We start from the raw sequence: 24,005 nt of genomic DNA on the forward strand, positions 1-24,005 counted from the left end.
CACTGTGCTCATTTCCAGTTATATTTTTTACATCAGTTTTGTGCCCCAGAGTAGACATTTCCAGTTTCGTGTCTGACCATGTTCCTAACACTATAGTTAGGTAGCATTACTTTTATAAGTTATTTTGTTTTTATGCATTCACTGTTCATTTACATACTATATGCATGTGTTAAAGTAAAAGGTACAAGAAGATGTACAGTGATCTGTCTTCTTCCTGCAGTTGTCTTCTCCTTTTATCTATCTAGTAGCTATCCCTGTTAACAGTTTGTTACAAAATCTTCCAAAGTAATTTTGAGGTATATGTAGCAAGTTTATATACGGTAGATGTGCATATGTTCCTATTTTTGTTACTTTTCACATACACAGTAATATTTTACACATTGTTTTGTACTTTGCTTTTTTTGACTTGACAATGTATCTTGGAGATCCTAAATAATAGTTGCATAATACGCATTGTATGTATATTTCATGGTTTACTTTAACTAGTCCTCTACTTAATAGATGTGTGGTTTCCAGATTTTGTCTATTGCAAAAGGTGCTTCATTGAATAACCTTATGCACATGTGTTCACATATGTGTAGGGATAAATTCATGGAAGTGGAATTGCTTGGTCAAAGTATGTGCACTATTACTGTATGAATATGGTTGTTTTACTCACATCAACACTTGTATTATGGTTTTTGCTTTTGTTTTTAAGATTTTATTTTTTAGAGAGAGTGAGTGCACAAGTGGGGGTGGGGCATGGGGAGAGGGACAAGCAGACTCCTTGTGGTGTGGGGAGCCCAATGAGGGGCTCCATCCCAGGACCCTGAGATCATGACCTGAGACGAAGTCACACACACAACTGAGTGAGCCACCCAGGCACCCCTGCCTTTTTTTTTTTTTTAAAGATTTTATTTTAAGTAATCTCTATACCCAACTTTGGGCTTGAACTAACAACCTAAGAGATCAAGAGTCGCTTCTCCACTGACTGAGCCAGCCAGGTGCCCCTGGATTCTGCTTTTTTTTTTTTTTTTAAGATTTTATTTATTTATTTGAAAGAGAGAGCACGAGAGGGAAGAGGGTCAGAGGGAGAAGCAGACTCCCTGCTGAGCAGGGAGCCCGATGTGGGACTTGATCCCGGGACTCCAGGATCATGACCTGAGCCGAAGGCAGTCGCTTAACCAACTGAGTCACCCAGGTGCCCTGGATTTTGCTTTTTTGAGTGATGTTGCTTCTCAGTAAGTGGTGAGGAGTCATTCTGGTTTTTTTTTTTTTTAGGATTTTATTTATTTATTTTAGAGAGAGAATGAGAGCTCATGGGGGAAGGGCAGAGGGAGAGAGAGAGGGAGAGAGGGACAAGCAGACTCCATGCTGAGTGTGCAGCCGGGTGTGGGGCTTGATCCTAGGACCCTGAGACCATGATCTGAGCTGAAACCAAGAGTCAGATGCTCAACTGACTGAGCCACCCAGGCACTTAGAGGAGTCATTCTTCAGCATGAGTAATGAGGGGAATTTAAAATCACTAATTTGTCCCTTTTTGATAATTTTTATGGGATATATTTTTGCAGAGTAAAATGTTATGCAGCTCATTGAATACCTTATGTAAGGTAGATCCTGAAAGGCAGTTCATTAGAATCTTGTTTTGTATAGGTAAAAAATTCAGGTTTTAGTAAAAATTTATGAAGAATGTAAAAAATTTAGCAAAAGATTTTAGTAAAAACATATACTCATTTTCCCCTGGATTATTATAGTTGATTAAATTGTTTTCTGGCCTCTTATCCCTGTGTTACCTTTCATAGGATAATTTATTTTTCTAAAATTCAGACTTCCTTACTTACATTTCTGGGATGATTCATCATTGTCTCCAATGCTAGTGTTATACTTTTTGGACCCCATGGCGTATCTGATGAAAGTTGTATACTCTTTTCCCAGAAAAAAATGTAAATATTCATATTAGAATTCTTGCAACTTGAGGTAGGGGGTGTCATTGAAATCCCTTTGCCTGTTTACGTATCCATAGACCCCAGGTAAGTCTCACTGCATTATTTGATAGATTTAGCATGTCTTTAGCATGTCTAGGTTGGCATAACATGAATTTCAGAATCTATCTCCACTATATGAACTTAGGTTTTCAGCTTTTTCCTCTGCTGCTCCCTCTTAACACTTACCCTGTCCATGAACCACTTTTAAAAACTCAAGTGCACCTAAAACGAATACAGTGTTATATGTCCGTCGTGTCTCAATTAATACAAAAACCTTTTACTCTTATTGCTGTTTCCTTTGCTTGGAATCCCTCTTCTTCCCCTTTTCCAGTTGGTATATTCCTTCTTTTATCACTGCATAAATTAATTTACCTGAAACTTTTCTGTTTTACATCTGTGCTTCCCCATTCATTAATTCTTGTTTCTTCCCATAGCATTCCCTCATAGCATTTTAAAAATAATCCTTCAGTATGCATTTAATAAGGCCACTAGATTATCACATACTTACTGAGTACCTACTGGGTTCCAGGTCTAGTTTTGTTTGTTTGTTTTGGTGTTAAAATATGCTTAACATAAAATTGACCATTTTAACTTTTTTTTTCTTCCAGTGTAGTTAACATTTTTAAGTATACACTTGTTTGATATTAAATACATTAACAGTGTTGTAGAACCATCTATCTCCAGAACCCTTTCAGCTTTTCTAACTGAAACTCTGTACCCATTAAACACTAACTCCCTATTCTTCCCTCACCCTGTGACAAGCACCATTCTACTTTCTGTCTCTATGAATTTGACTACTCTAGAAACCTCATATAGCAAATATTTCCTAATCCATTCTGTGAAGCCAGCATTACCCTAATACCCAAACCACATAAAGATCATAAGGAGGAATACTGTGGATCAGTATTTTTCATGAATCTAAATGCAGACATTGTCAACAGAATAGTCAGTTGAATCTAATGGTGAATAAAAAGAATTATATACATTATGACAAAGTGGGGTTTATTCCAGGTATGCAAGCCTGGTTTATTACTCAAAAATGAACTAATGTACTTCATTACATCATATGAGTTTATGAAGAAAATTTATGTTAATGGATTAATAAATCATGCATTATATTAATACATGCAGGAAAGCATCTGACAACATTCAATATCTATTCATGATAAAAATGTTCAACAAAGCAGACATAGAGGGGGACTTCCTCAGGTTGATATGGCACATCTACAAAACCCCCACACTCACTTAATAGTGAGAAATTATGGGGTGCCTGGGTGGCTCAGTCGGTTAAGCGTCTGACTGTGGCTCAGGTCATGATCTTGGAGTCCTGGGATCAAGCCCTGTGTCTGGCTCCCTGCTCAGCGGGCAGTCTGCTTGTCCCTCTCTCTCTGCCCCTCCATCTGCTCATGCTCACTCCCTTTCTTGCTCTCTCAAATAAATAAATAAAATTTTAAAAAACATAGTGAGAAATTAGACCCTAATATCTGGAACAAGGCAAAGATGTCCACGCTTGCCACTTCCTTTTCAGCATTGTCCTGGAAGTCCTAGAGAATGCAGTAATACAAGAAAAGGAAATAAAAGATATACAGATTGGGAAGGAAGAACTAAAATTGTTTTTGTTCATAGATGATGTGATTGTCTATGTAGAAAATTTCATGAATCAACAAAAATCTTCTGTAACTAATAAGTGATTATAGCAGGGTTTCAGAATACAAGGTAAATATACAAAAGCCAGTTGCTTTCTTATATACCAGCAGTGAACAGTTCAAATCTGGAATTAAAGCAGTACCATCTATATTAGCACCCCCCCCCCCCAAAAAAAAAACACAACGACTTAGGTTTCATCCAAAAAAAGTACAAGATCTACATGAGGAAAACTCTTTGGAGTTTCCTGTAAAACTCTTTGAAGGAAATCAGAGAATACCTAAATAAATGGAAAAATATCTCCATGTGCATGGACAGGAAGATTCAATATTGTCAAGATGTCAGTTCTTTTCAATTTGATTTGTAGATTCAGTGTGAGCCCAGTCAAAATCCCAGCAAGTTATTTTATGAATATTGATAAAGTTCCTTTTACTCAGGTAAATATTATCAGTGGCTACTAAAGGGTTGATTGCTGGAAAACAGAATATTCACACATTTCTAAGGCATTACCTAAGGTATTAAACATTTTAGATATACACAAAAGTTGAAAGAAGTTAATAAATACCATATACTTGCCTCTTAGATTCAACATTTGTTACAATTTTACGGTATTTTGTTTTTCTATTAGTTTGCTAGGGCTGCCATAACACAACTGAGTGGCTTAAACAGTAGTCACTTACTGTCTTACAGTTCTAAAGATTAGGTGACTGAGATCAAGGTGTCAGTAGGGCCTTGTTCCCTCTGATGGTGTTAGGGAAGGATCTGTTCCAGACCTCTCTCCTAGTTTCTGGTAGTTCCTTAGCTTGTGCCAATGTAACTCCATTCTTTATGTGTGTCCAAATTTCTCATTTTTGTGAGGGGACACCAATCCTATTGAATTATAGACTCATCCTATTCCATATGACTTCATCTTAACTAACGACATCTGCAATGTCCCTATTCCCCAATAAGGTACTGAGGGTTAGGACTTCAGCATAGGGATTTTGAGGAGGGGAGGTAATTAAACCCGTAACATTGTGTCTCTGCGTTCATACATACGTATATACATATTTTTTAACTATTTGAGAGTAATTGCAGGCATCATTACATCATACTTCATTCAGCATGCAGTAGTAACATGCAGTATCACATCTAAGAAAATTTGCCGTAATTCCCTGTTATTACATAATAGCTGGTCTACATTCAAATGGTCTTTGATAGATTTTGTTTTCAAACCCCAGGACCTAATAATAAAGGTTTATGTGTTCCATTTGGTTGTTTCCTTGATCTTGTTTATTTAGAGCAGTCATCCTGCTTTTTAATTTTTCATACACACACTTTTTATTTTTTATTTATAAAATAAAATTGCTTTTTTAAAGATTTTTTTTTTAAAGATTTTATTTATTTATTTAACAGAGAGATCGAAAGAGAGTACAAGTAGGCAGAGTAGCAGGGAGAGGGAGAAGCAGGCTCTCCGCCGAGCAAGGAGCCTGAGGTGGGGCTCGATCATGACCCGAGCCGAAGGCAGCGGCTTAACCGACTGAGCCACCCAGGCGCCCCAAGATTTCTTTTTTTTTTATTTATTTGAGAGGGAGAGAGAGTGCACAAGCAGGGGGAAGGGGCAGAAGGAGAAGCAGACTCCCTGCTGAGCAGGGAGCCCTAAGTCAGGCTGGATCCGATGCCAGGCTGGATCCGAGGACCCTGGGATCATGACCAGAGCCGAAAGCAGACGCTTAACTGAGTCACCCAGGAGCCCCTCTTTTTTTTCTTTTTTTAAGATTTATTTATTTGAGAGAGAGACTCGCGCGAGAGAGACTCACGACTCGTGCGTGTTGCGTGTGCACGCGCACACGTGTGTTAATGGGGGGAGGGGCAGAGAGAGAGGGAGACAAGCAGACTCCCTGCCCAATACAGAGTCTAGCACTGGGGCTTCATCTCACAACTCTGAGATCATGACCTGAGCCAAAATCAAGAGTCGGAAGTTTAACGGACAGAGCCCCCCAGGTATCCTCATACACTCTTTTTAAGACGTTCTCAGAGAAGTATTTCGATAGCAGATCAAGTCTCTATGCTCTGCCAACCTGTTGAGCGGTAGTTGAAACCACCATTTGCTTTCTCTGTCCAAGAGTCTTAACAAAGAAGACATTTCTCTTGATGATAGTTAAGAGGGCTATTAACATTAATTAATTGTCTCTGTTACAGTTATTCCGGCAAGTGAACTTTATCTCTTTGTGTATCTCAAGGATTGTCTTCCCCACCCCCCCAAAAGGTTTATTTTGTATGTGCAACAGGTATTCTGTATTTTAAGTTTAGACTATCTGGAACATACCCTTTCTTTCTTCTTCTTCTTCTTTTTTTTTAAGATTTTTATTTTTATTTATTTATTTTTTAAAGATTCTATTTATTTATTTGACGAGAGAGACAGCGAGAGAGGGAACACAAGCAGGGAGAGTGGGAGAGGGAGAAGCAGGCTTCCCGCCGAGCAGGGAGCCCGATGCGGGGCTTGATCCCAGGACGGTGGGATCATGACCTGAGCCAAAGGCAGACGCTTAACGACTGAGCCATCCAGGCCCCCCTGGAACATACCCTTTCAATTTGGTGAAAATTCTCTTAGCTCATTCCTTGTAATATACAAACAGAAAAATTAATGTTCTGTGAGCAAATACTTTGCTGATCCTCCGTACTGCATAGTTAATGTTTTTTCCTTTGTAACTAATAAGTATCTTGGAGGTGATACTTTGAAATTATGTAAACATACTGCTTTCAAACTTTTGTCCACTAATTTTAGCATCCATTGGTGGAACCTGTATACAGCAAATATTATTGGGTGTTCCAATGGTGATTTTCTGTTAGTATATATTTTAATGTATATCTTTGACAATTTTTATATGTGCCAGGCGGCATGCAGGACATTGGAAATTCAGAGATTAAAAACATTCAGTCCTGCGGCGCCAGGTGGCTCAGTTAAGCATCTTCCTTTGGCTCTGGTCCTGATCCCAGCGGGGAGCCTGGTTCTCCCTTTCCCCCTGCCCCTCCCCCACTGCGCACGTGTGTGCCCGCGCGCATGCGCGCACGCTCGGGCATGCATGCTCTCTTTCAAATAAAATCTTGAAGAAAAAATAAAAACATTCAGTCCTTGCTTACATGGAAACTGTGATTTAGGCAGAAAGATAGACATGTGGCTTTTTACCAGTGAGATACATGTTTTCTAGGATTATGCATAGTATATTTTGGGAGTGCAAAGACTGCTGAATAAATTGAGCATAATAAATAAGCATAAATTAACAAAAATAATTTAGAACATCAGTATAGGACTCTACTAATAATGGTTGTGAGAGTATCTGGCAAAGTTGGAGATTTCAGAAGAGTATTTTAAAAAGAAAAACATCAGGGGCGCCTGGGTGGCTCAGTCGTTGAGCGTCTGCTTTCAGCTCAGGTCATGATCCCAGGGTCCTGGGATCGAGCCCCACATCGGGCTCCCTGCTCCACGGGAAGCCTGCTTCTCCCTCTCCCACTCCCCCTGCTTGTGTTCCCTCTCTCGCTGTCTCTCTCTGTCAAATAAATAAATAAATAAAATAAAATACCTGAAAGAACAAAAAAAAAAAAAAAGAAAGAAAAACATCACTCCTACCTTCTTATAAAAGTAATCCATATCTGTCGTGGATAGCTTGGAAAAGCTGAAGGTATAAGGAAGACAGCCAAATATTACTGTAACTCCCATGCTTTGTTACTTTTTTTTTAATGTTCCTTTCCATTTTGGGGAGCTTTTTTTGTTGTTTTGTGGAACGTTTCATGAATTTGCATGTCATCCTTGTGCAGGGACCATGCCAATCTTCTCTGTATTGTTCCAGTTTTAGTATATGTACTGCTGAAGCAAGCACCTATTTTTTGGCTTTTGCACAAAAGTATACGGTTCTTTTAAAGTAACTAATTGTTTACAATCTGATTTTTCCACTTAACATTGGATCATGTAGTTTAAAATATTTCAAGATTTTTAGTGATTATATAAAATTTCATGTTATAGATAGGCAGAAGTTATTAGTTATTTCTCTCTGGTTGCTTATGCCTGTGAACTTGACTGAAAGACTTTTTGCAAAACAAAACATTTTATTTGTTTATATTGATCTCTCTTAAATCATAGAATGGTTTTCTGAAATTTATTTATTTTTTAAAAAGATTTATTTATCTGAGAGAGAGCGCACAAGCAGTGGGGAGGGGCAGAGGGAGAGGGAGAAGCAGCCTCCCTATTAAGCAGGGAGCTCGATGTGGGTTTGATCCCAGGACCCCGAGATCATGACTCAGTCAAAGGCAGACGCTTAACCGACTGAGCCACCCAGGCACCCTTAGTGGTCCTTAATCTTATTCCTTCCTTTAGAGATCAAAGTGTCAAAAATTTCTCCAGCATAGGCAAGGAAGTTATCAGAGCCTTAAATAGAGGCCAACTTAGCTTTCCTAGTTTCTTGTTCTTTGTGCTCTAGTGATACCATATCCCCTACCCCCAAGATTTAGGTGTTCTGTGGAGGCATTGCAAATAGGTGTTACAAATAGTATTAGAGTGGTGCAACTTTGCTGTATATCTTTTTTCCCCCCAAAGATTTTTTAAATTTATTTCAGAGAGAGAGAGCGCGAGCATAAGCAGGGGGAGTGGCAGAGGGAGAGGTAGAAGTAGGCTCCCCACTGAGCAGGTAGCCCGACTCTATCCCAGGACCCTGGGATCATGACCTGAGCCGAAGGCAGATGCTTAACCGACTGAGCCACCCAGGTGCCCCCAGTATTTAACCTTTTATTAATAATCAAGAAAACTAAAATAGAGCCTAGAAGAAGTGTTTTTTTTTTCCCCCTAAGGCAGCAAAGATTCTTTTTACTTAAAGCTTTATGTACAATGATGATCAGTGTGATTTGAGTTTTAGTAGGATATGTTTTAAAACACTTCAAATATATGGGGCACCTGGGTGGCTCAGTCGGTTAAGCATCTGTCTTCGGCTCAGGTCATGATCCCAGGGTCCTGGGATAGAGCCCCGTCGTATCGGGGCTCTCTGCTCAGCAGGGAGTCTGCTTCTCCCCCTCCCTCTGCCCTTCCCCCCTGCTTGTGTGCTTGCTCTTTCTTTCAAATTAAATAAATAAAATCTTAAAAAAAAAACCAACAATCAAAAAAACCAATTCAGATATCCAGCAACGAGACATGTTTTAAAGGTAAACCGTCCAAGCAGTTTTTATTCATTAATATTCATAAATACACACAGCAGCTTCGTTAGAGATTTCAGTTCCTCTTCAGTTCTAGAAGGGAGGGGGGTGGGGGATGGGGTAACTGGGTGATGGGTATTAAGGAGGGCATGTGTTGTGATGAGCACTGGGTGTTAATATGCAACTAATGAATCATTGAACACTACATCAAAAACTAATGATGTACTATGTGTTGGCTAATTGAACATAATAATAAAAAAATAAAAATAAAAACCTCAGTGTTCATCATCAGTAGGAATAAAGAAATTTTCTCTACCATAGTAGCAATAAGAAAGTAAAATTAGCAATAATTACCTAATATTAATTCTTATTCTGTTTATCTGACATAGGTAAATTCTATTTACCTAATTTTTTTTTAAAAGATTTTATTTATTTATGACACAGAGAGATAGCGAGAGAGGGAACACAAGCAGGGGGAGCGGGAGAGGGAGAAGCAGGTTTCCTGCCGAGCAGGGAGCCCGATGCCAGGACCCTGGGATCGTGACCTGAGCTGAAGGCAGACGCTTAATGACTGAGCCACCCAGGCGCCCCTATTTACCTAATTTTATTTACCCAGTTTACCAAATTGAACTGTATAAATTCAGTAAATTATTTTGTATAACTTTTTTTGCACTATATTTTTAAAATTGAGGTATAGTTGACATAATGTATCATTTTCATGTGTACAACATAATGGTTTGATATTTGTATATATTGCAAAATGATCACCACAAATTTAGTTAACAGCCATCACCTTACATAGTCACAAAGTTTTTTTTCTTGTGATGAGAACTTTTAATATCTGCTCTCTTAGCTACTTTCAGATGTGCACTACAGTATTATTATTATTTTTTAAAGATTTTATTTATTTATTTGACAGAGAGCACGAGCAGGGGTAGGAGCAGGGGGAGTGGTAGGCAGAGGGAGAGGGAGAAGCAGACTCCCTGCTGAGCAGAGAGCCTAACCTGGGGCAGACACTTAACCCATTGAGCCACCCAGGCGCCCTGCAGTACAGATTTATTAATTAGAGTCACCACAGTGTCCATTACATCCCCATGACTTATTTATTTTATAACTAGAAATTTGTACCTCTTGATCCCCTTCCCCCATGTCTCCCACCTCCATCCCCCCCCTCTGGCAACCACCAATCTGTTTTCTTAAATTTATGCGTGTGGCTATTTTTGTTTGTTTTTAGACTCCACATATAAGTTTCACCTATACAGTATTTGTTTTTCTCTGTCTGACTTATTTCACTTAGCATAATGCCCTCAAGGTTGTCAAAAATGGCAAAATTTCATTCTTTTTTATGGCCAGATAATACTGCAGTGCTTAATTCACACATGCACACTTTCTTTATCCATTTATCTGTTGATGGACACGTGGGAGGTTGTAAACATGGGGTGCATATCTTTTTGAATTAGTAGTTTTGTTTTTTTCAGAGAAATACTCAGAAGTAGAATTGCTGGATCATAGAGTAGTTACTGTTTTTAATATTTTGAGGAACTCTATACTGTTTTCCATAGTGGCTTCACCAATTTACATTCACACCAACAGTGCACAAGGTATCCCTTTTCTCCACATCCTTGCTGACACTTGTTTAAAAAAAAATTTTTTTTTTTTTAAATCAGGGTTCCAGGGCGCCTGGGTCGCTCAGTTGGTTAAGTGTCTGCCTTCAGCTCAGGTCATGATCCCAGAGTACTAGGATCAAGCCCCGAGGTTGGGCTCCCTGCTTAGCGGGGAGCCTGCTTCTCCCTCTCCCGCTCCCCCTGCTTGTGCTCTCTCTCTCTCTCTGTCAAATAAATAAAATATTAAAAAAAAAAATCAGGGTTCCATCAAGGTTAGTTATGTCTCTTTAGTCTCATAATCTAGACTAAGTATCCCTTTCCTCTTTTCCTCTCAGTATTGCATAAGCACATGTGAAAGGACACCTGTTTTTTTTGACAGTCGTATTTTCCATTTAAAATTAATTTTGGGGGTGTGGTGGGAGGCTCAGTCAGTTGAGTGTCCAACTCTTGATTTCAGCTCAGGTCATGATCTCAGGGTCCTGGGATCAAGCCCTGTGTCAGGCTCCCTGCTTTGCAGGGAGTCTGTCTCCTGCTCCCTCTGCCCCTCCCCCCACTTGCACTCCAGCACTCGCTTACTCTCAAAGAAATAAATCTTAAAAAAAGTAAAATTAATTTTGGTTAAAAGTATTGAAAGAAAAAAGTGTTCCAAATAGATTAGATGTTAGGCTTTTGCCTTGTTTGTGTATTTGAAATAATGTAATGGTGAAGCTGTCAGTTCTCTAAACATACTATATTGGACTGAATGCTCCATTTGGAGAGACCTATCATATGGATAGCACGCATGTTGTTTTTCAGTCTTACAGAGCTTCCAGTTAAAACTATCCCAGGTTTTTGGTGAAATCTTAATCCAACATAGAATAAGCAACTGAATTTATATTTTTGTCATTTATAAATGAATAATATCTGGTCATTAAAAGAGATCGTATTATTGCTTTAGAGAGGTTATACATGTATGCTGGAATAGAAAAATATATTCTTAAAAACAAAACTGAATTTTGGCTTCTGTTTTCCAAGTTGAGTAAGAGGGTGAAATTTTACAGTGTTTTGTTTTTTTATTTTTTTTAAAAGATTTTATTTATTTATTTGACAGAGACACAGTGAGAGCAGGAACACAAGCAGGGGGAGTGGGAGAGGGAGAAGCAGTCTTCCTGCAGACTAGGGAGCCCAATGTGGGTCTCGATCCCAGGACTCCGGGATCATGACCTGAGCCGAAGGCAGACGCTTCACTGGCTGAACCACCCAGGTGCCCCTACAGTGTTTTAAATTGAGTTTTTAATGTACCCCAAAACATTAACTATTACCAGGGAAACAAACTTCATTTATTTTGGGGGGGTAATACATTTAAGAGATGGTCTGACATTCAAAAGTGTTGACTAAATTTCTTCTCAACCTTACATTAAGTCATCTAGTTCCCTTCCTGAGATACAATCACTGGTAGTGTTTCTGGTATATTTTTCTGTAAGTGTATAAGCATATACAAACATGAGTGTGTTTGTAGCACCACTGTCCTGCTTTATTCATTCGTTTGTTTCATCACAACCAGGATAGCCAACCAAGATAGTTTTATTTATTCTTTTTTAGATTCTGTAGATTTTCCCATTTCCTTCTAAGGTTTATATTTATAAGTTGAAAGCAAAGCTTTTGTCATTTTCATAAGTGAATTTGGAAAGTTTAGGAATGGGTCAAGTTTTCAGTATTGGTTATAGCTCTTTTGAATAATTTGTAATAATACCTTAAATTGCTAGTATACTTCGTAGTTTGTGAAAATTTTTTCTGTGCTAGTTATTTGAATTTAACTCTGTATGGCAGTGATGAGTTTTAAAACTTAGGTCAGAACTACTTTCTTTCTTTCTTTCTTTCTTTTTTAACGATTTTATTTATTTGAGAGAGAGAATGAGATAGAGAGAGCGAGCACGAGAGGGGGGAGGGTCAGAGGGAGAAGCAGACTCCCCGCTGAGCAGGGAGCCCGATGCGGAACTCAATCCCGGGACTCCAGGATCATGACCTGAGCCGAAGGCAGTCGCTTAACCAACTGAGCCACCCAGGCGCCCCATCTTTTTTTTTTTTTAAGATTTTTATTTGAGAGAGTGTATGAGTGGTGGGGGTGGGGGTGGGCAGAGGGAGAGGGACAAGCAGACTCTCGCTGAGCTTGGAGCCTGACTCAGGGCTTGATTCCAGGACCCCGAGATCATGACCTGAGGTGCTTAACTGACTGAGCCACCCAGACACCCCTCAGAACTACTTTCATAATTATACTAAGATATTATTAGGCCTTTTACTGTGTTAACATTTGTACTTATGGTGTGAAAGTAGTAATGGATAAAACTCCTGGCTCTTTAGCATGGTTCAGGGCAGTGGTACCAAACTGTACTAATAGTCATTGTATGTTTACTACCACCTCACACTGGTGGTTGAGAAGAAAAAAGCCAGTTTCTCTTGAAATGTCATTGGTGAAGCATTAAAAATAATTATATGTCAACCCTTGAGTATATGTTTTATTTTATTTTAGTTCTAGTATAGTTAACGTACAGTGTTATATTAGTTTCAGCTACTCCATACATCACCCAGTGCTCATCATGACAGGTGTACTCCTTAAACCCCATCACTTAAGTCACCCATCCTCCCACCTCCCTTGAGCATGTGTTTTTTTTTAAATATAGCATCCTGTGGACTGAATCATGTCTTTGTAAAATTCGTATGTTGAAACCCTAACCACCAATACGATGGGATTTGGAGTTTGGCCTTTGGGAGATAATTAGGTTTAAATGAGGGAATGAAGATAGGGGCCTCCTGATGCGCCCTTAAAAGAAGAGACACCAGAGAACGTGTTGTCTCTTTCTGCCATATGAGGACATACCAAGAAGGTGGCTATCTGTAAGCCAGGAACCTGGCACCCTGGTCTCAAATTTTCAGTCTCCAGAACTGTGAGAAAATAAGTGTTTGTTTAAGTCTCTCAGTCTGTGCTAGTGTATTATGGCAAGCCAAGCAGACTAATGCATAGTGTGTGATGAAGTGGGAAGTGTGGATAAAGCACTTTTGCGACTTACAGAAGTATTACAGTTCCATTGAGGAAATTTTGTAATGTTAATATTCACTTTTTCCGTGGAACCTATTTTTTTACTTGGAAGGATGAAAGACTGTTCAAAAAGAGGTGGGGCATGGATACGGAGGAGCCCAAGTTAATATCAGGACTGAAAGAGGGGCTATCACTACAGATCTTACAGATGTTAAAATAATAGTAGGAGAATACATGAACAACTCTATGCGCTAAAATGTGGCAACTTTAGTGAAATTGATCAGTTCCTTCAAAGAACAAACTACCAAAACTCATTCAAGAAGAAACAGATAACCAGAATAGTCTTCTTTTAAAGAAACTGAATTCATAGTTAAAAACCTTCCGTTAGAGGAAAGTTGAGGTCCGTTCAGATTGTTTCACAGGTGAATTCTACCAAACATTTAAGGAGGAAATAATACCAATTCTGTACAATCTCTTTCAGGAAATATTAGAAGGAATACTTACCAACTCATTATATAGGGTTTGATAGAGAACTAGATTAAGATATTACAAGAAAAGAAAGCTACACCAGTATCCTTCATGAACATAGATGTAAAAGTCACAACAAAATGTTAGTAATTAAAATTCAACAATATATAAAAAGGATGATACATCATGACCAAATGGGATTTATTTGGGGAATGCAGGGTGTTCTACATTTGAAAGTCAGGCTGATATACAATATTAATAGACTAAGAAAAGCCATATTATCATCTATGTGGACGAATAAGCATTTGGCAAAAATTCTTTTTTAAATATTTATTTGAGAGAGACAGAGATAGATGGCGAGAGAGCACGAGTGGGGAGGAGAGCGAGAAGCAGGCTCCCTGCTGAGCAGGGAGTGTGATGTGGGGCTGGATCCTGGACCCGTGCGATTCTGGGATCCCCAGAATCATGACCTGAGCCAAAGGCAGGCACTTAACTGACTGAACCACCCAGGTGCCCCTGACAAAATTCTTTTTTTTTTTTTTTAAAGATTTTATTTATTTATTTGACAGAGAGAGACACACAGCGAGAGAGGGAACACAAGCAGGGGGAGTAGGAAAGGGAGAAGTAGGCTTCCTGTGGAGCACGGAGCCCGATGCGGGGCTCGATCCCAGGACCTGGGATCATGACCTGAGGCGAAGGCAGACGCTCAACGACTGAGCCACCCAGGTGCCCCGCCCCTGACAAAATTCTTTTTTTTTTTTATTGAAGATTTTATTTATTAATTTGACAGAGAGATACACAGCGAGAGAGGGAACACAAGCAGGGGGCGTGGGAGAGGGAGAAGCAGGCTTCCCACTGAGCAGGGAGCCCGATGTGGGGCTCAATCCCAGGACCCTGGGATCGTGACCTGAGCCGACGGCGTGAGCCACCCAGGCGCCCCAATTCTTAATTTTCTTTTTCTTTTTCTTTCTTTCTTTTCTTCTCTGTCTCTTTCTTTCTTTAAGATTTTATTTATTTATTTGAGAGAGAGAGAGAGAGACTGAGAGCATGATGGGGGGGGGCAGGCAGAGGGAATGGGAAAAGCAGACTCCCCACTGAGCCAGGAGCCTGACATCAGGCTTGATCCTAGGACTCTGGGATCCCGACCTGAGCTGAAGGCAGATGCTTAACTGACTGAGCCACCCAGGCACCCCTCTTAATACTTACTTGATAAAAATTCTTATAGACTAGGAATAGAAGGGTTTTTCTTTTTTTTTTTTTTTTTTTTTTAAAGATTTTATTTATTTATTTGAGAGAGAGAGAGAGCGAGAGAGAGCACATGAGAGGGGGGAGGGTCAGAGGGAGAAGCAGGCTCCCTGCTGAGCAGGGAGCCCGATGCGGGACTCGATCCGGGGACTCCAGGATCATGACCTGAGCCGAAGGCAGTCGCTTAACCAACTGAGCCACCCAGGCGCCCAGAAGGGTTTTTCTTTCACACGATGAAGGGCATCTACAAAAATCTATAGCTAATGTCATACTTAATAGAGAATACTTAATAGTGAAAGACTGAATGCTTTCTCCTTTAAGACTGAGAACAGTGCAATAAGGCAAGAAAAAGAAATAAAGCTTTTGGAACAGAAAGAAGTAAATTGCCCCTATTTGCAGATGACATGATTGCCTATGCAGAAAACTCCAAGGAATCTATAAGAAAGCTTCTAGGACCAACATGTGAATTTAGCAAGGTTGCAGAATAAATGGACAGTGTATAAAAATTAATTGTATTTCTTTATACTAGCAGTGAACAATGTGAATGGAAATAAGTAAAATACAGTTCCATTTATTTTATTTTATTTTTTTAAAGATTTTATTGATTTATTTGACAGAGAGAGAGACAGCGAGAGCAGGAACACAAGCAGGGGGAGTGGGAGAGGGAGAAGCAGGCTTCCCGCGGAGCAGGGAGCCCGATGTGGGACTCGATCCCAGGACCCTGGGATCATGACCTGAGCCGAAGGCAGACGCTTAACGACTGAGCCACCCAGGCGCCCTACAGTTCCATTTAAATAGCAGCAGAAACAGGTATAAATCTGACAAAGCACGTATAGAATCTGTGTGCCTGAAACTACAAAACATGGATGAAGCAAATCAAAGAAGGCCTAAATAATTGTAGAGAATTACCTGTTTGTGGTTTGAAGATGGAGTATTGTTAAAATGTAATTTCTCCGCAGATTGGTCCATACAGATCAAAATCTCAGCAACATTTTTATAGGTAATAAGCTGCTTTAAAAAATTATAAAATGGCAAAAGAATACAAATTACTAGATCACTTTTGATAAAGAACAACAGAGTTGGAGAATCTGATCTGAAATCTAGCTGATTTCAAGGCATTCTGTAAAGTTACAGTAATCAAGATATTGAGGGTAGATGCACATAAAATAGTTGATTTCAGCAAAGGTGTAAAAGCAATTCAGTAGAAAAAAGGTTGTTTTTTTTTAAGATTTTATTTATTTATTTGACAGAGCGAGGGAGCACAAGCACGGGGGACAGTAGAGGGAGAGGAAGAAGCAGGCTTCCCGCCAAGCAGGGAGCCTGATGCAGGGCTCGATCCCGGGACCCTGGGATCATGACCTGAGCCGAAGGCAGATGCTTAACCATCTGAGCCATCCAGGCGCCCTGAAAAAAGATAGTCTTTTTCAGCATATGCAGTTGGAACAATTGGACACCATATGAGAAAAAAGGATTTCAAACCATCCCTTATACCTGATATGGAAATGAACTCAAATAGATCAGAGATCTAAATGTAAAATGTAAAATAATACAATTGGCAGAAGAGAACAAAGGAGAAAAATCTTTGTAATCTTTCTAGGGGTACCTGGGTGGCTCAGTCAGTTAAACTTCTGACTTCGGCTCAGGTCGTGATCTCAAGGTCCTGGGATTGAGCCCCATGTCAGGCTCCCTGCTCACTGGGGAGTTCGCTTCTCCCTCTCACTCTGCCTCGGCTGCTCCCCCTACTTGTGCTCTCTCTCCCCCTCCCTCTCTCTGTCAAATAAATAAAAAATAAAATCTTAAAAAAGAAAAAAACCCTCTACAATAAGAAAACAACCCAATTAAAGAATGGGCAAAAGATTTGAACAGAAACTTTGCTGGATAAGATATATGGGTGGTAAGGACCAAAAAAATGCTCTGTATCATTAGTCTTGAGGGAAATGCAAATTAAAACCACAATGAAATACTACTATATATCTGTTAGGATGACTAAGAAACAAACAACCCTTCTCTCCCTAGCTGACAATATCAAGTATTAATGAAGATGTAGAGCAACTGGAACTTTCATTACATTGCTAGTGGGAATGCAGAATGATACAGCCACTTCGGGAAATCTTTTGGCAGTTTCCCATAAAGTTAAATATAAACTTACATGACCCCACAGTTTCAATCCTAGATATTTACCCAAGAAAAATGAACACTTAACATTCACACAAAAACTACACGTGACTGTCAATAGTAATTTTGTTCAAATTGCCATAGGCAATTAAAGTGTCCCTGAATTGGTGAATGGATAAGCAAACTGGTATATCCATAGAATTCAACAAGAAAAAAGGAATTATTGGTACTTGGAACAACATTGGTGAATCTCATATGCTAAATGAAAAATGCCATACTCAAAAGCGTACGCAATGTGTGATTCTGTTTATATGACATTCTACAAAAGTACAGTGATGGGAAACAGAAACAACATGGTTGCCAGGGACTAGGAGTAGTGGTAGGAAATTGATAACAGGGTTCTGCATCTTGATTGTGGTTATTCTGTGATTCTGTGCATTTGTCAAAACTTAGAAATGTTCTAAGTTCTAAAGTTCACTTTTTGGTGAATGTAATTTTAAAACCAAGTTAACCAAGAGTATGAGAAGACAGGCCAGAAACTGGGAGATAATACTTGTAGAAGATATATCTGATAAAGGATTGTTATCCAAAATATACAAAGAGCTCTTAAAACAGGGAGCCTGGTTGGCTCATTCGGTTAAGTGTCTGCCTTTGGCTCCGGTCATGATCCTAGGGTCCTGGGATGGAGCCCTGCATCAGGCTCCCTGCTTGGCAGGGAGCCTGCTTCTCCCTCTCCCTGTGCTGCTCCGCCTGCTTGTGCGCTCTCTCTCTCTCAAATAAATAAATAAAATCTTTAAAAAAAGAAAAGCACTCTTAAAACTTAACTGAGAAAATGGACACTTTGATTAAAAAGTGGGCAAGGGGCACTTGATTAAAAAATGGGCTGGCTCAGTTGGTAGAGCATGTTGCTCTCTCTCTCTCTCTTTTACTATTTTATTTATTTATTTGACAGAGCACAAGAAGGGGGACCAGCAGGCAGAGGGAGAGGGAGAAGCAGACTCCCTACTGAGCAGGGAGCCCGATGCTGGGCTTGATCCCACGACCCTGGGATCATGACCTGAGCTGAAGGCAGACACTTAACTGAGTCACCCAGGTGCCCCTCTTTTTTCTTTTTTTTTGAAGATTTATTTTATTTAAGGGAGAGCGTGCGAGCAGGAGGGGTGGGGCAGAGAAAGTCTTAAACAGACTCCATACTGAGCATGAAGCCTGATGTGGGGCTCGATCCTAAGACCCTGAGATCATGACCAAGCAAAAACCAAGAGTTGGATGCTTAACCGACTGTGCCACCTAAGGTGTCCCAAGCATGTGGCTCTTGATCTTGGGGTCGTGAGATGATCCCCATGTTGGGTGTAGAGTTTACATTGACAAAAAAAAAAGAGAAAAAAGAAAAAAATGGGCAAAATATCTAAACAGACACCTCACCAAAGAAAATATACAGATGGTCAAATAAGCATATGGAAAGATGCCTAACATTACACATCATCAGGGAACTGTCAGTTAAAACAACGATATACCACTACACACTTACTGGAATGTCTCAAATCCAAAACACTGATAGTAGTAAATGCTGGTGGGAATATGGAGCAATAAGAACTCTCATTCATTACTGGTGGGAATGCGATATGGTGTAGCCACTTTGGATAGTTTGTCCGTTTCTTACAAAACTAAGTGTACTCTTACCAGAGGATCCAGCAATCCTCTTCCTCCTTTGTATTTACCCAGATGAGTTGAAAATATGACTGTACAAAAACTTGCACATGAATATTTTTAGGAGCTTTATTTATAATTGCCAAAATTTAGAAGCAACCAAGATGTCCTTCAGTGATAAAGTGGTACATGCAGACAATGGGATATTAGTGCTAAAAAGAAATGAGCTATCAACTCATGGAAAAGACATGGCGAACCTCAAATACATACTGCTAAGTGAAAGAAGCCATACTGCTTTAAAAAAATATTTCCATCACAATTTTTAAAATGAATTTATTTATTTATAAAAAGAATTTATTTATTTGACAGAGAGACAGCGAGAGAGGGAACACAGCAGAGGGAGTGGGAGAGGGAGAAGCAGGCTTCCTGCTGAGCAGGGAGCCCGATGTGGGGCTCGATCCCAGGACCCTGGGATCATGACCCGAGCCGAAGGCAGATGCTTAATGACTGAGCCACCTAGGCGCCCCAGTATTAAATGAATTTAAAAGAAAAGAATGATAAGCTATGGCATTCAAATGAGTATATGGCAGGTATTTTTCTTGAAGGGGAATGTAGGTAGACTGTGCTTCAAGGGAAACAATTGTCAGTATTTGTTAGTGATCAAAATTGATTTGTAAGGAGATACAAGTTTTGAACACTTGTATCTGCCTTGTGAGATTGAGTTTCCCAGTAATTAATAGTTCTTACTTTTTTTAATTATTATTTTTTTAAGGACGGGTCTATTTCTCATATGCTTCCACATATACGTCTACGAACATTTGTGTCTTAATGAAAGAAGATGTTGCTTGAAAGAAGGTTTTCACACAGTTTAGGTTCAGTGAGATAAACATATGGCTGTTCTCACATGCTTCTACATGTAAGTTTACATACACTTATATTTTAATAAATGAAAATGTTTCTTGAAAGACACTATATGCAGTGTAGTTTCAAAGAGGTAAGCACAGGACCATTTCCATATGCTTCTACACATACATTTACAAATACATATATATTAATGAAAGAAGATGTTACTTGAAAGATGGTTTATACACAGTCTGGTTTCAGTGAGTTAAGCGTATGGCTGTTCCCTTATGTATCTACACATACGTTTACAAACTGGTGCCATAATAAAAGAAGGATGCATTAAACACAGTGTGGTTCAAATGAGTTAAGCATACTGCTGTTCCCATACGCCTCTACATGTGTTTACAAACACACGTATGTATTAATGAAAGAAGATGTTACTTAAACAATGGTTAATAAAGACTCTGTTTTGGGGCACCTGGGTGGCTCAGTTAAGCGTCTGCCTTCGGCTCAGGTCATGATCTCAGGGTCCTGGGATAGAGCCCCACGTCAGGCTCCCTGCTCCGCAGGGGGTCTGCTGCTCCCTCCCCCTCTGCCCCTGCCCGTTTTCATGCTCTCTCTCTCTCTGTCTCTCTCTCTCTGTCGAATAAATAAAATCTTAAAAAAAAAAAATACTCTGGTTTCAGTGAGTTAAGTAAACGGCTATTCCCATATGCTTCTACACATACTTTTTTTTTTTTTTTTTTAAAGATTTTATTTATTTATTCATGAGAGACAGAGAGAGAGAGATGCAGAGGGAGAAGCAGGCTCCCAAGGAGCAGAGAGCCCGATGCGGGACTCGATCCCAGGACCCTGGGATCATGACCTGAGCCGAAGGCAGACGCTCAACCATCTGAGCCACCCAGGCGCCCTGCTTCTACACATACTTTAACAAACACTTCTATCTTAATTAAAGAAGATGTTAGTTGAAGACCAATGGTGATTTTAATAAAAATGATTATTTTGTTTTATAAGAAATGTGAGTTAGATGGTATGTATAGTTCTGTGAAACCAGTGTTTTCTAAATGATCAGTGCATAATGTAAAGTCATGTTTGGTTAAAAGTTCCAAAGTGCAAAATAAACAAATGCACTTTAGTGTAACAGAGTACTAAAAGCTTATTGATGTGATTTATTTTTATTTTTATATTTTAATGATTTCATTTATTTAAGAAAGCGAGAGAGCACGAGCCGGGGGTGGGGGGTGAGAAGCAAACTCCCCGCTGAGTGGGGAGCCTGATGTGGGGCTCGATCCCAGGACACCTGGGATCATGACCTGAGCTTACGGCAGATGCTTAACGACTGAGCAACCCAGGCGCCCCTTATTGATGTGATTTTAGATGCCACATTGTCAAATTTTGTTGGAATATTAATATTCACAATTTTCTGAGAAGGATATTAAAATACATTTCCTTTTTACAAATAAATATGTATCTGTGTAAGTCCATATATTTATACTTCAACCCAGATAACATACTGCAACAGGTTGAATGCAGCAGACATGAGAATCTAGTCATTTCAATTAAATTAAGCTAGACATTAAAGAGATATGAAAAAAATGTAAGAAAAAATGTCACTGTACTAGTTTTTGGGGAAGGGGAAATAATGATTGTAATGGGTTTATCATTTTTTATTTTTATTTTTTTATGGTGAAAATTGTATATTTAGATTTAGCCAGCTGGACTCAGTTTAGATGGTCTAAATTTTTTTTTTTTTCTTTACAATCCCAGTTTTGTTGGTAACATCCAAAGCATCATAGTCAGGAGCCAATCCAGCATACGCTTTCTCTCCATTGGGTCTGATCAGGGTGTTGACCTTGGCCACGTCCGTGTCAGAGCTTCTTCACAGACTGTTTGATCTGGTGCTTGTTGGTCTTAACATCCACAATGAACACAAGTGTGTTGTCTTCATGGCTGACTCGGTCAGGGGTAACCTAAGGATGGCATAGTGGTCAAGCCTGTTTCTCCTGGGGGTGCTCTTTCGAGGATATTTGGGCTGCCTTTGGAGACGTAGTGTCTTGGGATGTCAGAATGTTGCTGATACCCGGATCTTTTTTTGTGACTGGACGCCTTTCAGCTCTGCTTTCTTGGCCTTCAAAGCCTTGGCTTTGGCTTTGGAAGAGGCAGGGGCTTCCTTCTTTGTCTTTGGCGTCATGTTCGTGAAAGGAGGGTTTATCATTGTCTTAAATACATATTAAATATTTTGAAGTTTTCTGTTTTAATTTCTAAATAAATGTCTATAAATATCACAATAAACAAAAATTTGGGGGAATCCTCAATTTTTTTAAAGATATTATTTATTTCTTTGTGAGAGAGAGACAGCACAAGCAGAGGGAGTTGCAGGTAGAGGGAGAAGCAGGCTCCCTGCCAAGCAAGGAGCTTGATGTGGGACTCCATCCCATGACCTGAGCTTACGGCAGATGCTTAACCTACTGAGCCACCCAGGTGCCCTGGAATCCTCAATTTTTTTTTTTTTTTTAAGATTTTATTTATTTGTCGAAGAGAGAGAGCTCAAGCACAGGCAGGGGGGAGCGGCAGGCAGAGGGAGAAGCAGTCTCCCTGCTGAGCAGGTAGCCTGATCCCAGGAGCCGAAGGCAGACGCTTAACCAACTGAGCCACCCAGGCATCCGGAATGCTCAATTTTTAAAGTAAAGGTGTCCTGAAATAAAAAGTTTAGGACCTTGCTGCTCTAAGGAAACTGTTTCAGAAGTAAGCTATCCAAGTTACTTGGATGTCTGGTGTTTCCCAATTTTTTTTTTAAATAAAAAAATTGTATTTACTTAGAAGCATTCAGAATGTCAACAAAACAGCTGCAACTTTTTTTTTTTTTTTGCAATTACAGAGTGGTATTCAGTTAACAGAACAACAATTATTTCGTAGAAGCTGCATCAGAGACAACTGAAGAACTACCATCCCCATATATAACTAATTTGTGCTGTGCACCAACAAGAACCTGCTTTAAATTTCCATGCCAATTTACAACCCCCATACTGTGTCAGGCATAGTGGCTGTTGAAAATACCACCAGGACAGGGCTATCTAAAGATACATTTGGTGTAGTGTGTTAACTATACAAAAAAAGACACTGTACAGTTTAAAAACAAATCTTGTACAGCCTTACATTTCGGTTTTTTTCTTTAAAAGGAGTGAGTGGGGCACCTGGGTGGCTCAGTTGGTTAAGCAACTGCCTTCGGCTCGGGTCATGATCCTGGAGTCTTGGGATCGAGTCCTGCATCGGGCTCCCTGCTCAGCGAGGAGCCTGCTTCTCCCTCTGACCCTCCCCCCTCTCATGTGCTCTCTCTCAGTCTCGCTCTCTCATATAAATAAATAAATCTTTAAAAAAAAAAAGAGTGAGTGTGTGCAGGGGGGTTAAATGCTTTATAGACAAGAAAAAAAACTGCTAGAACCAACTTATTCTTCATCATCATCTTCTTCATCTTCATCTTCCTCCTCCTCCTCTTCATCTTCCTCATCTTCCTCCTCTTCCTTCTTTTTCTTGCTCTTTTCAGCCTTGACAACTCCCTTTTTTGCCGCAACAGGCTTTCCTTCAGCTCGGTATGCAGCAATATCCTTTTCATATTTTTCCTTCAGCTTAGCAGCCTTCTTTTCATAAGGCTGCTTGTCATCTGCAGCAGTGTTATTCCACATCTCTCCCAGTTTCTTTGCAGCATCACCAATGGATAGGCCGGGATGTTCTCCTTTGATTTTTGGGCGATACTCAGAACAAAACAAGGAAAAGGCCGAAGGAGGCCTCTTGGGTGCATTGGGATCCTTGAACTTCTTTTTTGTTTCCCCTTTAGGGGGGATATAAGTTTTCATTTCTCTTTCATAACGGGCCTTGTCCACCTTTGCCATGTCTTCAAATTTTCCTTTCTCTTTAGCAGACATGGTCTTCCACCTTTCTGAGCACTTCTTAGAAAACTCTGAGAAGTTGACTGAAGCATCTGGGTGCTGCTGCTTGTGCTCCTCTCGGCAAGTTTGCACAAAGAATGCATATGATGACATTTTGCCTCTCGGCTTCTTAGGATCTCCTTTGCCCATGTTTAATTATTTTCCTCAGCGAGGTACAGAGTCGCCCAGTGCCCGTCTGGCTCTCACTTGCCCCGGCACTGTCTCTGTGGAGCTCTGTTTCCCAAATTTTTGCTGCACTTTAGTATCATCTGGGAGCTTTTAAAAATCTCTGCTTCCCAATTCATATCCCATACAATTAAGTCAGAATGAAGATGAGAGCCTTAAAGCCTGGCTTTGGGAAAGCTGGTTT

The 24,005-nt window shown here is 39.8% G+C and overlaps 1 protein-coding gene, 1 non-coding gene and 1 pseudogene across 8 annotated transcripts in view; 1 reads left to right on the plus strand and 2 right to left on the minus strand.

The window, feature by feature from the left end:
- Window positions 1-24,005, plus strand: part of WDR33 (WD repeat domain 33) — a 110,999-nt gene that overhangs the window by 12,213 nt on the left and 74,781 nt on the right. The window lies entirely within an intron of this gene.
- LOC118540701 (U6 spliceosomal RNA) lies at window positions 7,362-7,468 on the minus strand. The gene has a single exon (XR_004919772.1). It is a non-coding gene; the product is annotated as a U6 spliceosomal RNA (small nuclear RNA).
- LOC118540700 (high mobility group protein B1 pseudogene) lies at window positions 23,141-23,864 on the minus strand (annotated as a pseudogene).

The sequence above is a fragment of the Halichoerus grypus genome, chromosome 4, assembly GCF_964656455.1.
Source record: "Halichoerus grypus chromosome 4, mHalGry1.hap1.1, whole genome shotgun sequence".
Classification (NCBI taxonomy): Eukaryota; Metazoa; Chordata; class Mammalia; order Carnivora; family Phocidae; genus Halichoerus; species Halichoerus grypus.